Source organism: Drosophila bipectinata, chromosome XR (genome assembly GCF_030179905.1).
Source record: "Drosophila bipectinata strain 14024-0381.07 chromosome XR, DbipHiC1v2, whole genome shotgun sequence".
NCBI lineage: Eukaryota > Metazoa > Arthropoda > Insecta > Diptera > Drosophilidae > Drosophila > Drosophila bipectinata.
In genome coordinates this window covers 5,574,839-5,590,005 of record NC_091735.1, presented here as the reverse complement: position 1 = coordinate 5,590,005, position 15,167 = coordinate 5,574,839, and the positions used below count along the sequence as shown (strand labels likewise).

Here is a 15,167-nt window from a genome sequence, read left to right as displayed (position 1 = left end):
AATAAGCAGAAAAATAAGGAATATTATGATAAAAAAGTTTATAAGTAAGTCTATCAATAGGAGATAAAGTTTTACTTAAAAATGAAGTAGGACATAAATTAGACATCCAATACACAGGGCCCTAAAGAGTAGAACAAATTAATGACAGAGATAATATAGTTATTTCAGGAAACAAAAACAGAAAACAAACAGTACATAAGGATAGGATAAAAATTGTTATTTCATAAGAATCAACGGTCATACATTTAAAAAATACTATATAGATATATATATAAAAAAGAAAACACTAAAAAAAAAATTTTTTTTCATATACAATAATAATAAAACCGTAAATTTTTAGCATAAAAAAAAATTTAAATTAAATTTTACAAATAAAAAATAAAATTTTAAAAATAACTTCACTAGGTTACGTTATTTTTCAAAAGGAGGGAGATATAATATGCACATATGTAGAAACATGTAGCGAGGTAACACTGTACCCTGCATGCATATAACAAACAAATAAACCAATTCAAGTGCGCGAAATATGACCGCCCACTTATGAGTTAGGCTAAGTCAGCATTCCCACGCTGACCGCATAAGCCAAAGACATGTGTGCATAAGAGTCTCTCTCTATACATTTACATAAACTAAGCGTGCCAGTTATATAACGCATTACTTAGGGCTTCTTATCCGATTTATAAACAACTTGGAGCCCAGCCCAATTTTCAAATTATTCAGAACTGAATCTAAGATAAAACCCGCAGTCATCTATTTTATTCAACTACGCCTTCGAGTGGTTCCCACCCATATCATTTCACACTCCGCATTGAACGGATTTTGTAAACATTCTCAGCCGATATTCTAAACATCGGAGCCCCTAAGCGACCCTCGAAGCTCGATAATGTAAACACCGATTTCCGGCAGAATCTCGATTGCAGACTTAATTGCCAAATTTCATCATCCTATTTTGCCGACTCTCTTGAGTCACTCTCTTAATCAATTTTTGAGGATAAAATCTTTTAAGCCGAGGTTTGATTATTGCAGCAATTACAATTGCAATTGCCCAATTGCAGCAGTCCGTTTTTAAGATCCGAATGAATAAGTACAACTAAAGTGAAATTACTAAAAGATCGGAGCAGTGAAGTAATAAGAATAAAGCCTATGAAATGTTAGTGATAAGTGAAGTTAATTAAATAAAAAATAATTTTTTTTTAACCAACTCGCTTAGGAGAAAGTTAATTGGCGCCCATCGTGGGGCCGCATAATTAAAAAAAATTCTAAAGCAAGGCATAAAAATTAAAAAAAAAAGTTCAAAAAAAAAGTTTTTATGTGAAAAAGGAATTTAGTGCGGCCAAAAAGAACCCCCAGATACAACCCGCTGAAATTAAAAACAAGAAAGTAAAGCTAACTTCGGGCGGAGCCGAAGTTGATATACCCTTGCAGTTAAAACCGGAATATAGAATAGAATCTGTACCAAGTTCCAGCTTTCTATCTTCAAAAACACGAAAGTTGGGTCATTTCCGATCAATCAGTTATATGGCAGCTATAGGATATAGTCGGCCGATCCGTATGAAATTTGGCATGTCGTAATGTTTTGCCAAAAATAGCTTTCATGTCAAATTTGAACTCTCTAACTCCAAAAACACCAAAGTTATACCTTTTCCGATCAATCAGTTATATGGCAGCTATAGGATATAGTCGACCGACTCGTTCCAACTTATATACTGCGTGCAAAGGAAAGAAGGGTGTATGCAAAGTTTCAAGTCGATAGCTTTAAAACTGAGAGACTAGTTCGCGTAGAAACAGACAGACAGACGGACAGACGGACATGCTCATATCAACTCAGGAGGTGATCCTGATTAAGAATATATATACTTTATAGGGTCGGAGATGTCTCCTTTACTGCGTTGCACACTTTTGGACAAAATTATAATACTGCAAGGGTATAACAAGTTGTGTTATAAAAAAGGCAGGAAAATAATAAATGCATTCTTATTTTACTATTTGTTTATATATTAATTAAGTAAAACTAAAAAGTGGAAGAGTTAATTAAAGATTTCGAAAATAAATTAAAAATGCATCCAGATCAAGCCGGCCCATGTAATAAAAGGCCTCACAACGTAAATACCCCACAAGAACCTACAATTGCAAATAACACAATGATAAATGTAGGAGACTTAATTAAACAAATTGTTAATATAGAATTGAATCCATTAAAAGAAGAGATAGTAAGTTTAAAATCACAGCTTGCTAATAAAATAAAGAAAGTTGAAGATTATCAAGTTGAAATAGTTGATCCAAATATTAAATGCGAAACATGTTATGAGATCATCAAATCTGTTAGAGAATATAGGGGTGAAGAAAGCAAATATGTTTGCTGGAGGGAATCAGCTGAAATAGCTATGGGGCAATATGCCAAAGGAAGCGAAAGATTTTATTCAGCATAATCAATATTAAGAAACAAAATAACAGGGATGGCAAATGATGCCCTAACCCATAACGGTACAGTTTTAAGCTTCGATGCCATAATGGCCCGACTAGACTTTGTCTATAGTGAAAAACGCCCTATCCATATTATTGAACAGGAATTAAGTATTCTCAGCCAGGGTAAATTATCCATAATGGACAATTATGGAGCAGTCAATAGGAAATTGAGTATATAAAATAATTGGCAAAATCAAAACAATTTTAACCAAAACCGAAATAATAATTTCCATCAGGGAAGACCATTTTATAATCAACAAAATCAATGGAATTCATACAGACAACCTCAGATTAAGCCAGAGCATATGGAAATAGACGAATCTATGCAGATTTAGATAATAATAAATAATAACAACTTTAATCAGGGAAATAATTATCAGAATAATAACTATAATAAATGGAATCAATTTAAGAAACCATACAATCAGCAGGAACAGGTACAAAATAAAAGAGTGCCCACAGGAACTGTTAATCAACCGGTTAACAAGACAATGAGGCTTAACAATATCGAGGAAGATCATTTTTTAGGCGAAGCTCAGGAGTAGGCTTACCCTACTTAATTCGTAAAGATAAAACAATAAATAAAAAATTAAAAATATTAATCGACACTGGGGCAACTTGTTATATAGACAGGAATATATAAAAATAAGAATGAACTTCCAATATATAAAAGAGTATCCACAGTGAATGGATATTCAATAATTAAATATTATCATATGATAACAATATTTAAAATTCGATACACGTTTTACGAAAGAAAATTCGAGCTGTAATTGATACAGCTAAGGGAAAACTAAAATATAATGGAAAATAAGAAAAATTGAATTACGATAATGGAAACTTTTTATATCAACATTCTTTATCTGAAGAAAATACCATTCTTCCGTTAAGAGAATTTCTCATAAAAAAAATATTTTGATAAAGAGACTCAAGTCAGATCCGATTCTGAAGTGGGCAATCAATGTAAAAATAGTTTGGGATACAAAAATCCTGAACACACCGTCGAAGAAATATCAGACAAAATTAAAAGTTTGGGAAATAAAAATCCAAAACACGCCGTCGTAGAATTATCCGACAATGATTTAATTACCAATATAAAAATATCTTCTTCAAACCAATTAAATGATTTGGAGAATGAGATTCAAAACTAATGAAATAAATACAGAAAATGATAGACCCATATATAGAAAACAATATCCGTATGCCCTGACAGCATCAGATTTTGTAAATTCGGAAATAAACCGAATGTTAAACCATGATACAATTATAATTGTATCATGTGTTAAACGAAGAAATTTTAAGGCCAAGCAGGAGTCCTTATAATTCCCCTGTATTGGTAGCACCAAAAAAGGGCTTCAACGAAGATGGAACTCCAAAACTCCGTCTCGTAATTGACTTTAAAAAATTAAATGAAAATACAATACCTGCCAGATACGCAATGCAGGATCCTTCAGTAATTTTGTCAAACCTTGGAAAGGCAAAATACTTTTCAACAATTGATTTAGAATCTGGATTTCATCAGATTCTAATGAAAGAAACCGACATTAAAAAAACTTCTTTTTCAATAAATAATGGTAAATACGAATTCTTTCGATTGCCATTCGGGTTAACTAACGCTCCCAGAATTTTCCAAAGAGCAATAGATGATATATTAAGAGATTAAGTTGGTAAAATATGTCATGTCTATATGGGTGACATTATTTTTTAAAATACTATTGAACAACATTACAAGGATTTAATTGTCATAATTAAAATTTTGATGAACGCAAACATGAAAATTTCTATTAAAAAATCAAAATTCTTTAAATTGGAAAAAAATTTTCTTGGTTACGTTGTTTCTCAAAAAGTGATCAAACCCGATCCCGACAAAATTTATACAATCTTAAAATATCCAATTCCAAAAAATATTCGAGAGCTTAGAAGCTTCCTAGGCCTAACAGGATATTACAGAAACTTCGTGCAAAATTTCGCCAAAATTGCAAAGCCATTAACCAAATATTTGGAAGGCGAAACCTGCAAAGTATCAAAAAAGGCTTCATGTAGAACTTCCATACAGTTTGATGATTCAGATGTAAGAGTTTTTAACGAGCTCAAAGACAATTTAATCGCACAAATAGAATTAGTACAACCCGATTATAATAAAAAATTTACTTTAACCACTGACGCATCTGATTTAGCTGTTGGAGCTGTTCTGTCTCAAGAAGAAAACCTATTACTTTTATTTCTAAAACTTTATCCAAAACTGAACAATTATATGCTACTAATAAAAAAGAACTTTTAGCCATAGTTTGGGCATTAAAAAATTTACGGAATTAATTATTTATATGGAGTTAATAACATTGAGATCTATACCAATCATCAACCTTTATCATTTTCCATTTCTCAAAAAAAATCCAAATATTGAAATGAAGAGATGGTATTCTTTTATCGAAAGTTATTCACCAAAAATTATTTATAAGCCAGGAGTAACAAATGTCGTCGCGGATGCTTTATCAAGAATCCAAATAAATAACTTGACAGAAAGTAATGAATCGGTCTCCGATCAAAACACTCAGCACTCAGCAGAAAGTAGTTTTGAGAATGTAATACAAGAAACCCGAAAACCCTTAAACCAGTTTAAGCAACAATTGCTAATAGCAACGGGGAGGTATACAATACATGAGTCGATAAAAACATTTGGAAATACAAGGCATATAATAGAATATGATACTCCAGAGAATTTGGTATCAATTCTAAGGGAATATATTCCACCAAACATAACTATAGAAATTCATTGTATTTTAGAAGATTTTTATAGAATAAAAAAACTACTTAAAGATAATTTTATTAATACATTTTTATATACGAAAATATTTGTCCAAGATGTCGAAAATATGAAAGACCAGGCTCTTATTATCACGGAAACTCATTGTAGAGCACATAGAGGGCTTGATGAAAATTATAAGCAAATAAGTAAATTATATTATTGGCCGAATTTATACAAAAAACTTAAAGAATATATTGAAAATTGTCAAATCTGTAATCAGAATAAATACAATAGACACCCAGTGCAAATTCCTATCGGAGAGGCACCCATTCCACAAAGAGAGGGTGAAAATTTACATATATATTGATATATATTATGCTCTAAATTTAATATTCATGAACTGTATAGATTCGTATTCAAAATATTTGATAGTTAAAGAAATCCAAAATAAATTAAATATAGAAAATAAAGTTTCGGAAATTTTGCAGCAATTTACAGTTAGCCAAAACTCTAATGTTAGATAACGAGATAAGTTTTTCATCTTCCCAATTCAAATGTTTTGCAAAAAGGAATGGGTTATAACCAACTCGCTTAGGAGAAAGTTAATTTGCATGCTCATGTGACATGCTCGCCCTCTCAACATACCACCTAAGTATATGTATATAATAAATATATAATGTAGCCGCTCCGCTGCCGACTGAACTGGCAGCGCAGCGCGCGCCAAATTTTTGTATTTAGACAGTAGAAAAAAAGGTTTGCATTGAAATACAGTTTTTCGAATAATATTTCGAGCTCCAAGGACCCAATACTGTCGTCAAAGAATATTGAATATTCCGTCCACGCTAGTATCTAAATATTTAACCTGAAAATGTCGAGCTAAAGTAGATCCACTAAAGTTGATTGTTTCGGGATCAAGATAGGATGGTTAATGTTGTAGCTGACGGCGGCTCGTTCCATTCGGCACCAACTCGCATAACTTCTTGTAGGTCGATAAAGGGTGTGAGGCGACATAGTTTAGACTTGAAGGAAACGGCCACCTTTTTCGATCAGTTGATACTGTTGTGTTGTGTGTGTTCTCTAGCTCCGTTAATGTAAGAAAGTGTGTGGATTGTTTTCGGCCCCGGAAAAAATTAATAATTCGATAATAATAATATAATAAATCGACAGATAATAACTGAGTGGGGAGAATGCTGCATTAAGCGTTTACCGTGGTAAAGATACTGTTCTCAGTGAAGCCATTCGTGTTTTGGCAGCTACCAAGGTTATACCAAAACTGTCACCGTTAAGAACTCTGCTACATATAACAGCTCCGGGTGCATTAAATGTGGCGTCTGAGAACCCATGTAGCACAATCGGTTGACCAGTCGAGGCAATGTTTCAGGGAACATGGCTGTTTGATAGCATTAGCCACTGATCCATTATAGTTCGCCATTTTCCAGTCGACGCCTCGGAAATTGGCTCATCCCAATGAAGTGCGATTATCCAGCTCTCCTGAAATAGTACCTTCAGCATGACAGTTGCTAGAGCTATCAAGCAGCAGTTCTCGTTTGGTTACAGAAGCCGTTTGGCGGTCGGAAGGAACTTTACAAACAGTTTATCCATGTAGGTGTTCCAATGAATCTTAAGTATTTTTACTGTTGTTGGAGTTGTTGTTGAGTTGGCAAGGATCATAACATCGGTCGTCTTCTGGGATGGCTTCTAGAAAGGACTTAAAGTTTAAACTTCACTTCCGTAGTTTAAAGTAAAACTTGTATAATAGTTGAATCAAAACCTCCTTTAATGCCAACAACTCCTCAATAGTCATCGTTGCTGAGAGCTCGCGCTACTACTACTACTGCTCCTTGGTAAAACCATCGGCCAATTTTTTTTTAAACGCACAAGGCGAGGAATTGCGAGAGTGACAGGCCATAAGAGGCTGTTAGCAGTCTGAAGTGACGAATCGGCTGCGTCAGTTCACTAAATGATGCGTTAAAATTCGTGTGCTTCTTTGCGACTTCTATTCCACGGAACATCTTTCCAATACACGCGCAAAAAACATATCGATGCTGCCTAAATTGCAAACAAACTCCAATAAGATCGCACTGAATATGTGCAGCCTGAATATATGTCCAATGTGCAGACCACCTACTGAGTGAAGTTCCAAATCTGTCCTTTCTAGATCTATCAAACACAGCAGGCATTGAAGTTAAAACTAAGCGCGTCCACTAGTAACAGCGTTAGCGGCAAGACCCAGGACAGAGCATGTGTGCGGCGCACGCCGATTCGTCGAATGAATTCTACCGATGCCAAAGTAATGGGAGATCCCGTGTCCAGTAACCTGTCCTGCCCTCTGAGTCGACATTTGCTAAAATGGTGGGCAGAAGGGCCTTGAACCCTGGTGATGGAATATGGTCCAGAGTATGATGGGTGACGATTGTGTCTCCTGGGGTGGCTGCGCCTGGTCGCAGTGAGATTGTTGTAATGATTCGGAGCCATTGTGTATGGGTACTGTGTACTTTTGATTATTTCCATTTCCAATTTGATGAGATGCTCCATGAAGTATCGAGTGATGTTTACGCCGGCACTCGCGGCAGACGTGTCTTGATGAGCAATTCTAAACCATGTGTGCAGGGCTGCAGCACTTGAAGCACAATTTGTTATTCATGACGAAAGTACAACGGGTTTCTAGGTTTCATCCCACAAATTGCGCGCATGAGTACCGTTGATGGGATTGATGGCACGCGATGCACGAACTAGGTCCTCTTGACGAATCTGTACTTGCGTGCAACGTAGCAGCTGATCGTCTAACATGCGGGGCTCTGGAGTGTTGAAAAGCTTCCAAAGTATCACACCGAGTAGCGAGAAATTCCAAGAATTGCGCGATGATAGCACTGGTCTCGCCAAAATCCTTGCATTCGTTCCAAGCTTGGCGGGTATCGATGTCCAATTTGGATGATAATATGAAAATTAGCCAGGGAAGTGTCATGAAGTTGTTGATAAACGATCGCAGTGATTGCTTGTTGTACCGACCTTTCAACCGGCCCCAGGATTTCGCTGTAAATCTCGGTGGTTACGGAAATATGTTTGACCAAACCGAGGGCTTTGGTCATTCAAATATGATTTCATTGACAGTCGTGAGCCGACTGCCGATGGATCCGATGAACATATCCGAAAAATGCTTGCAATCATCATCATTTCCAGAAAACGTTGGAAGCTTGATGCGCTCCAACTGAATATCTGCTTTCTTTTGCTCCTAAAGTTGTGTATGATGGGTGGGAGAAACATTAATCACATCAAATAACATCAACAAACAGCCAACAATTTTAGCTCCGTAATAGCGCTGCTTAATATAGCGTGAATGCTAAAACGATTCTTCTCATAGAGGTCGATCGTCAGGGCTCTCCCAATCTGGTTCATCTTGGTACCTGTAGAGTTCATCCGAAAGTTGGACAAAGCGTAGAAAATTGTCCTGAAGTTGAGCTAGACGTGTCTCTAGCGTATCAATTGATTGCATATCTTCCCCAAACCGGGATACCGACTTAAATGCTCGGGTAAGCTTTGTGTTGGGGTGATTATTCGATACAATTAAAGAATCTATAAATCCCCTCCACAAGGGCGAAATTTTTAAAATATCCCGAATCCAAAGTTTTTGCGACGATCCGGCTCGAGGGACCTGTATCGCAGGGACTTGTTGCTTATAAATCGAACCCATTCGAGTTATATCTGTAGTTTGTATGATCTAATCTGGATTCACCGAGTCTTTGTTAATTTCAATATATTTCCAATGCGCTGGGCTTGCTTTGGTAGAAAACATTTTTTTCAAAAGAATACCTTTTTTTTTTTTAAAAGAAGACTAGTTCAACCAAATTAAAATATCTTGCTTCGTTTATGAGTTATTAATTTTAGCCGAAAAATAAGTCCCAAAATTTTAGTCAAATTTTAGTTAAAATACGGGTGGAAAAGTGTACCGGGTAAAATATAGTCAAGAATTCTTGAGATCTCCTTATCAAAAAAAAGCTGACTGGTGCTTATTATTTTCGATGTTTTTTTTTTAAATTTACACCTTATTTTTAATAGTCTCGAGGGGTTACTCCATAGCGTATTTACGATTTTTAATCACATCCTGCATTTATACATATTATTAATAATTACCTGTATAAATTGCCTCGAAATAATAATAAACTCTATTCAGCGGAATGACAAACACACATTGTGAAATTAGTAGACATCCAATATACGTAGATAGAAAAAATTAATAAGAGTAAAATTTTTTCTCAGAGTGTGCTCAAGGCGCACATAATAGGCTAAGCATAAACAATGTTTATTGTACAATTAAATAAAATGCTAAAAACAACAACAGCACATCGATCGCCCTCTCAGTGCAACGTGGGAGAGGGCATACTTGTTTTCCCTCAGGTTTCCTTAGCAACGAAATAAAAGGGGAAACAAAAACGACAACAACGAAAAAAAATTTAAGAAAGACAACGATGCAAGCGGAACAGCGAAATTATTGTAGCAAACCCTTCGGTCACCAAAAATATCGTATTATAGTACTTACCGAAATATGGTTTCACCACTAAACCATAGCCAGAAAAAACTATCTACAAGCAACACAGCAACAAGGAGTCCTACGTGAAGTTAAACAGATGATAAAATACTTAGTGGTCCAAATAACCAACATGAGAAATATCATAATCCATCAAATAACTAAACTTTACAAAATAACTGAAAAAAACGGTCGATAGTTTCCCGACTTTATTATACCCGGAACTCATCTCTTCCTCCCACACTTTAATCAAACCTATAAAGTTCCCTGGTATAACCAAAAAAGTATCACTAGCCAAAAAACTTGGGTACCGCTTCTATCAGGAGCGCTGATCCAAGGAATTGAATCAAGAGAAGACTGGAAAGACACCACCCTCAAGACCTACCAGACCGGATCTTGACCTAGGCATTTCCTCATCAACATAAACATAAAAAAAATAAAAATAAAAATAAAATAAAACACCATGAAATAATTTCTTGCCCTAAGTAATGCTTAGACTATTGTTAAAAATTGTAAAAACCGATTAGATTAAGCTGCCAATTGGGTAGCAGTGCGCTTATCTTAAAATTAAAATTTCCACATTCAAAACGTTTAAAAAAAATAAAGGGCCCTATTCCAGGAGCATAGAAAATTATTCTGCCCGAGAAATGTATAAAACGTCGTGCTCAAGACTACTTTTTTCTATTCGTTACTGATACTCGTTACTAATATTAATCATATTAATGTATTTAGTGCCGACCACTGGTATAGATTTTCATAAAATAATTTTTGTTGCATACGCTTGTGCGCTTGTGAAAAAAAAACAGAAGCTATTCAGAAACTTTTTCCAATACATTTTTTGAACTGACGCTACAACGAGATTTCCGTTTTGAGGGGCCGAAGTGAGCGTGCCAAAAATATGACAAAAACTTCGTCTTCGCCAATACTATACGAGTTCAAGTTCCAAATCGAGTAGTTCCATCTCGTGTAGACTTCGATATCCCCGCGTTCAAAATTTTAACACGTTTTTATGGTAATTTGAATATATATATGTCGGCGGCAAGGGTATGTTATCCATTTTGATGCTTTTGATGATTGACGCAGCTGCACAGCGAGTTCCGATCGGTTCGAATACCCAAGCTCAACTAACTATTGCATACGCGCTCACGTCATAAACTCACTCAAGTCGAGCGTATACAGCCATCTCTGTCTTACTCAAGACTCTTGGTATCTTACCATCGAACCTCACTCAGCAGTAGAGCTTTATTCTTTTAAAACTTCCAAAAAAGTGTCATGACCTTTAAAAAATACGAAAGTATAACATGGCTTAAAATTTTTCTGAGTAATGGTGACCATTAGTGATGATTTTAACCCAATAAATGGTCGAACCTAATAGTATGAAAAATTCTGTCAACTCAATTTGGATGGAAAAGTTTTTGAATGTATGTTTTGGCGAATATTATACTAGGTGGCTCTTGTAATATACTGCTAGCTAGGACCAACAGCCAAAAAAAAAAAAAAAAACAATTTTGGACTCATACTACCACATAATGTTTCTACATATTTTCAAGGGCTATTTCGAATGCCCGTCGAAATAGAGGCGCTTAAGAGGCGTTCGTCGAATAGAGACTTACGAAAGTTAGGCGCTTAACTTTAACTTAACTGTTTTTTTTGTTTGAGCACTTTTCCAGAACTTTTATCTATTAAAAATTTTTCTTAAAGTATTCTTCCTATTGTTCCCAAACTTGAATCAATTTTACAGATGATTTTAAAGTGATAGGAGACATACAGTGCCGTTCAACTGAATAGGTTTGAAAAATCGTTCTTACACTTTTCACTATATCTTTGTTCCAATTGGTTTTTTTTTTTCTATTTAATTTTTAATTTAATTCTCATTCATTTACTCATTATTTGCAAGAAATTTTGCTGTTATCTTGAAATTCTGTAAATGAGCGCTTTTTTTTTGGCTCATCTGATTAGGCTTGGCAGCTTTGAATTCACTTTGTATTTAACTGCGGGATTGAAACGACTTGAATTCAATTGCATTACAAAATTGTTATCATTGTTCATCAATATTTTGTAAAACGGTTAACCGATTTTTAAAAAGGTCAAATAACAGGCTATATTGATATCGGATTAAAAAATAATGAACTAGCTAAGAAAATCGGCCGAAGTCAAAACATTTTCAGTAATTTTATTCGTAATGAAGCAGACGATGGAAAAAAAATGAAAGGCGGGAAAAAATACGCAACGACAGCATCAGAGAGGCGACTTATTCTGCGTACTGCCTTAAACTCTCACCTATCTGCACATAAAATAAGAGAACAATGTGGCGTAAATTCAAGTGTGGCAACGGTTAAGCGAATTATTAGAAGTGCAAAACATTTGAAGAGACTAAAAATAAAAAAAAAACCACCTCTTAACGATGCTCGTAAGAGTGCGCGACTTCGATTTGCAAAAGCGCACATGACGTAGAACAAGGAGTGGAAGACGGTGATCTTCTCCGACGAAAAGAAGTTCAATCTCGATGAACCCGATGGGTATAACTATTATTTCCATGATTTGAGAAAGAAAGAGTACTTTTTAAGTCGTCATCACACGTGTGAAGGTGGAGCTGCAATTTGTCACCTCAAAGATGAATGCAAATGACTACAAGAATGTACTACAAAGGCTTTTCCTCAGATTTCTGAGATTAATGGTCGCATTCCTTGGACGTACCTTTTTTAATTAATTAAGAACGTGGGTGGGCATACAAAATACTAAATAATTCAAAAATAATGTATTTTATTTTTTAAGTTAGGCAGTACCTTGAAATGTTCCTTAATTTTAATAAATTTAATAGTTTTAGTGATCAAACCTATGTATTTAGTTGACCCAAAAATAATAAGCATTTTTTGTTGATTTTGAAAAATAATTTCAAATAATATAAAAACAAACTTACAGAACAGAAACTTTGCTTTTTTATAAAAGACAGATTTCTTTATATACCGAAACTTAGAGAAAATCGGAGCTCTTGCTACAGAGATACAACGTTTCAAACCTTAACCAAACAGTTAAAGTTGAGCGGCACTGTTAGATATTTGCCTGCCCCACTAGACGGTTCACTGTCCCTTTTGACATACATATCTTAAGTGGAGCTCGGCACTCATTTTTTACACTTCACATTTATTTTCTTAACAATTTAGCAATACAAAACCATTATGTTCTTAAAGTTAATTCCTTAACTGCTTCAAAAAACCCTAAAAATTAAACACATAAAACCATTCAAATTTTTTACTAGACATATTGGTCCATTACCCAATCGATTGTGTTAGAAATATAAACGATGACATAGAATGTGCAATACCTTTTAAATGGACAACAATTTTTGTTTATCTCTGAACGGATACCACTGTACATATGTACACACACACATGCATATGCATGTATCTAAAACTCAAATGGTCATGTTTGTATGTACATATACATATGTATTTTTTATTGGTTCTCCAATCGTAAATGTGTGTATTGTCATACGTGGACGACAGTAACGAAATATGCAATTCGGATATAAAATTCCATGTACATATTTATATACATATGTACATTTACATAAAAAGCCAATAGACCGATTTATTTGAAGCTAAGAAAATGATTTTAAAATAATTCTAATTTTACAAAAAAAAAAAAACGAACATACACACAAATATACCGAATACATATATCTACATATGTACATAAGTATATTAGTTATTTCTTTTCATGTATACATACAAAGTTGTGCCAATTATACAAGAATCATTACTAAAAAAAACTTTTTCTTTTAATTTAAGGAACCTAATTGCGAAACTAAAATTCTTATTTACCGTTCTGTTTTTTTAAATTTGATTCTCACTATTTAAACCACGACGACAACGAGTTTCAAGACCTTGTGTACAAATGTATGTACGTTATCCGCACATGTGCAATCAGAGTTGCCAGATGCCGCGTCGCATTACCCCCAAATGTTAACGGCTAGACATCTACTAAAAAACCTTAGTTTATCCTAAAGCCTAATAATAAGATCGGACAACATATCATTGGGCAACAAAAAAGTTTGATCTTGCTCAGATCAACAAAAACTGTTTTCCAGCTATGGGAATGAGGAGCCGCACTTAGATTGCAAAAAAAAAATACCAGAAATTTACATGGATGCTCATGCATATAATATTGAACGCATCGAAGAGGTCCCAACAGATCCCTAGCAAAAAGATTAAAAATTGTATTCTTTTATCCCGTTTTACAGGGTCAGTGATACCCTCCCAAGACATTTTTTTAAACTTTTTTGGTTTGTTAGAGCATTAAATTTGTAAGGGTCTGCCTATTTTTCTATCCGGAATTTTTCCACTTCGCCGGCTAGCACGCGTTAACAACATTTGCAGTTGTTAATTAAATTTATAAAAAAGAAAAAAAATTAATAGATTCCAAACAAACAAAAGTAAAAACAACGTCACACAATTTATCAATTCACCAAGAGAAAACTACGGTATTGGGACGAATGAAGGCTTCCCTTCCTTGGTCCAAATCTGGGATCCTTGGGATAATCACCGGCCTTCCCTAAACTCCTCTTTACACCGATCTGCACTCTCACATTTTGTATTTCACGTTTTCACAAATTTTCGCCTTCGGGTGGCTCCAGTTGGATGATGAGCTCCGAGTCTTGTTTCTTCGAAATGTACTCAAGATCAATGAATAGTTATAATTTTATGCTTCCGATTACATTTTTCCTTCGTACTTACGTTAGAGCTCCGTAGAAAATTATTGAGAATTTTGAATAAGATTTTTCTCACGTGTCCTCCTCCTCCTCCGTTCTCTTTCCTTAATTTTTTGTCTTTTTGATCCCTTCTTTCCTTGCAATCACAGCGGTTAGATCCCGCCCTGTTCCACCTGGCTTCTTCTTTCTTGGGTCCATTCAAATTTTATTTAAATTTTTAAAAATTTTATGGGGCTGCAGTTTTTTGTTAACGTAAGGCACAATGTTTCACTATTCTTGTCTTTCTTATTTTTTTTTTTTTTTTTTTTTTGGGGTGGGGGGTTGCTACTTCTTGTAGGTAGTGGTTGGGATCCCTGGCGGTTGCCGAGGGGAGATCCGTTCTGTGACGGGAGTTATGATGGGAGCACTTGCCCCGTTGTCACGGCCCTTGAGGCGCGGTGACCAATTCAACAAATGAATTTACAAGTTAACGGCAGTGCCGGAGATTGGTTCTATGGTGCTCTTTATTGTATGAGACTCTGACACAAACTAAAACTTAAAGCTTACAAAAAGTATTTCATAGCGGCCACGCAAATGTGCAGTGCTTGCCGCCCTCGGCCGACCCTATTTGGGCAATCATCTCCTTCAGCTAGGCCGCGGTTTTTCGGGCCTGAGTGACTCGCCGATAGGTCAAGCCGATGCCAATTATAGCGCAGCATATTGCTCCCGCTATGAACACC

The 15,167-nt window shown here is 35.2% G+C and overlaps 1 protein-coding gene across 1 annotated transcript in view; it reads right to left on the bottom strand.

Moving 5' to 3' along the window:
* Window positions 1-13,705, bottom strand: part of LOC122321391 (uncharacterized) — a 58,192-nt gene extending 44,487 nt beyond the window's left edge. The window contains exon 1 of the mRNA XM_043211273.2: window positions 13,562-13,705. The gene's annotated coding sequence lies outside the window, so the exon portion shown is untranslated. The remainder of the gene's footprint in view (window positions 1-13,561) is intronic.
* Between the last annotated feature and the right edge of the window lie 1,462 nt (window positions 13,706-15,167).